This window comes from Penaeus vannamei, chromosome 26, assembly GCF_042767895.1.
Source record: "Penaeus vannamei isolate JL-2024 chromosome 26, ASM4276789v1, whole genome shotgun sequence".
In the NCBI taxonomy this organism is placed as follows: domain Eukaryota; kingdom Metazoa; phylum Arthropoda; class Malacostraca; order Decapoda; family Penaeidae; genus Penaeus; species Penaeus vannamei.
In genome coordinates, this window is record NC_091574.1 from 34,649,376 (window position 1) to 34,652,573 (window position 3,198).

Genomic DNA, 3,198 nt, shown 5'->3' on the forward strand with positions numbered 1-3,198 from the left:
AGTAAGTGCCCCATTACCGCTCCCTTGGAGAGCAAGGTTGCAAACCTGGACTGGACCCCCTGGTCCTGGACATAGTTTGTGGCCACGCACCAAGGGCGACTTTTCGGTGCCTGACCCTTGCCCTCTCTTTCTGACTTCCTGGTGCAGCCTGGGCCTGCGGGAAACGCCGATTTCCAACATTCGCCTGGAATGCGGTGATCACACCTCCCTTGTAGCAGGATTGGGGTGCAGAGCGTTTAACGCACCAAAACTCCGAGTTCAGCCCATCCAGGGGGATCTGTCCTGTGGTGCTGAAGGGTCGAGTGTAGGAAACAGAGCTTTTTGAGGCCCTTCATAAGACCTCACCCTGAGAGCAGGTATAAGGATAGTCCCCGAAAGGGGACCAATCTGACCTATCCTCTCTCCATGACCACCACAAAATGAATCAGAACATGGCAGTCACCCTGGAGCCTTTCAAGGCTGTAGGGGGGGCGAAAGAAAAACAAAATGCAGATTGATTGTGACCGGCCTGCAGAAACGAGCAAGGACAAGACAGAAAAAACAATTACAAAGTCTGTCTATGCACACCAGACTGAGAGAAACCTGAACTCCCCTCAGAATTCTCAAAGTCAAGAAGGGGCTCAAGCTGAACCAGCCAAACCAGCTGCCCCCACTTCTAAAGGCTTTAAACCCCTGCAAAGGGGAGGCGTGAAGCGACGAAAGGTGGAAACTGACTGAAGAAGCGTCAGAACACACCCCAAGTCGACTAACGCGGTTTAAGGTACTTCGACAATGCCTACCAACTGGTTAGGGCATTGGAGAAGAAATGTCAGACTCTCAATTCGAATCTGTAGAGATGAGGGCATGATTATTGTCCCCAAAGACAAAGCCACTCTGAACTTCCTGCAGGAAATGAAGGTGCTAAAAGCCGGGAGAAAAGTGAGTATCTCACCACTGACTTCCCAAGGGAAAAAGACAAAGATGGTGCTACTTGGTTTTCCACTAGGGTTTGACGTGGAGGTGATGACGTCTCTCCCACAAGTGGTGGAGGCTTCCCGCATGACCAAAGGGAAGTCTCCAACCAGGTAAGTCCTGGTTATCCTCAAGGGAGCCCCAATCATTACCCTTGATCTGGGTAACTGGGGCTCCTGCAAGCTCAGGACATATGTGCCAGAGCCCTTGAGGTGCTTTACGTGCCAGAAATTTGGGCATCACCAGGCCAACTGCAACGCCAAAGCCAAATGTAGTGTATGCAGCAAGGCACACGAAACAGAAGTGTGTATCAAGGCACACAAGGAAGGACACAACAGCTGTGTCCAAACTGTGCCAAGAAACATCATGCCTGGACCCTGGCTTGCTCTGTCAGGAAACAGGCAGTCATTTAAAAGCAGGAGCAAGCCCAAAAGCGTCCTGACTTTGTCCCAGCGCCCCCAGGCACCTACGTCTGGGGTCAAAACAAAAGAGAAAAGACTCCCCGACCTCCTAAGAGGAGGGAGTCGCCCCTACAGCCAAAATTGGATACCTCTAACAGAGAGGAATTCCCCAAGCTTGCTAGTGGCAAAACCACAAAAAAGAACCAAAGGGAAAAAGGTTCAAAGGCCACAGCAAAGCCCCCCCCCCCCCCAGTAGAAGATAATCTTTTCTTTGACGAGAAAGATATGACTCCCCTTGTTGAGTGCTGTAGTTTCTGCAGTAGCAACAGCCTTGGGGAGGACCAGTGAGGAGGTGGAGAAAGCAGTGCAGGTCGCCATGACGGCTATGACCCAAACTGTTGCAGCTCTGAAGGGAAGGAAGCTAGAAGCCTCCAAACCGAAAAAGAGCAGCACTCCCCTTACTAAATCCTCGGATGGCAGGCTAGCTTCGGGAGAAGCATCACGTGAAACCCCAGCTGGTCTGTCAGGACAGGCTGAAACCGTGCTGCAGAAGCCTCCACTGCAGGCCGAGTCTGTGCAGCCAAAGTCTGATCCCAAACCAAGGCTCTACACCTTTCAGTAGACCCTTAACCGGAGTGTCTCACTTAGAGGAAGTTGTACAATCCTCAATCAATGAGGATCTATATTTATCAGATGCCACCAGCACTGGGGCATCTGAAGCTGAAGCAAGTGACTCTGACTAACCATCATGGCACACAATCTAAGCATTCTGCAGTGGAATATCTGCAGGTATAAAAGCAAGAACTCCAGTCAATAATGCGAGCAAGGAGCATTGACGTCGTCATGCTCCAGGAGACACTAACTATGGGATCTGTGTACTTCTCAGGATATCATGCCTTCACCACTCCAAACCTGGATGGTGCTAGAGGCCTGATGACCCTGGTAAAAGAAGCAATCCCGTGCTCCTTAATAGCCAACCCGCCGCACTGTGGAGACGGTGTTGAATCTCTTGCTGTTGAGATTCAGCTACCTGGGGGCCCTATAAAAATATATAATATTTATAGCAAACCACTGTGTGAGAGCTTAGATTTAAACCAGGTCTGTGCTACCGCAGCACAAGACCGAGTGATCATAGGGGGAGACTTCAATGCACACATAGCCATGCTGAATCCCCGCAAAAGGCCGAACGCGGCAGGCATTCACATAGCAGAAGTGCTTGAGACGTTCCCTGAGATCGCTCTTCTCAACACCAAAGAACCAACGCTCGTGAGGGGAGGAGTCCTAGACCTCACGTTTGTCACATAATTCGGTGGTGTGTCGATGATACGGTTACTAGTGATCACTACAGCACAGTCACCACACTAATGGATGCAGGTCCAGCCCAAAGACCACATCAGATTCCTAAATGGAAAATAGACAAGGCCAACTGGTTTGCCTTCCAGGAAGGCTTGGCTCCATGTCTGAAAGACAATGAACCCAACAATAATGAAAATGTGAATGTGCTAGGGGCAAGGCTAATCCAGGCCATAAACCAGGCAGCCTCACAAACCATCCCCAAAACTCGCCCATGGTCCAGAACTCACAAAGACGCCTGGTACTATAATGGCGAGATCAAAGAGGTCAACCACAGGGTTAATATATGCAGAAAAAAATTTCCGACGGCAAAGATCTCCCGACAATCTGGCCCTGTTGAGGGAAGCTGTCGTGGATGCCAAGGAAGCTGCCAACATAGTAAGGCAGGAAAAATGGCTGGAATGGTCCCAGACTTTTGGACACCAGACCAGCCTTACAGAATTGTGGAAACGGGTCAGGCAAGCGACAAGCCGTCAAGCCCCGAAATGCACTC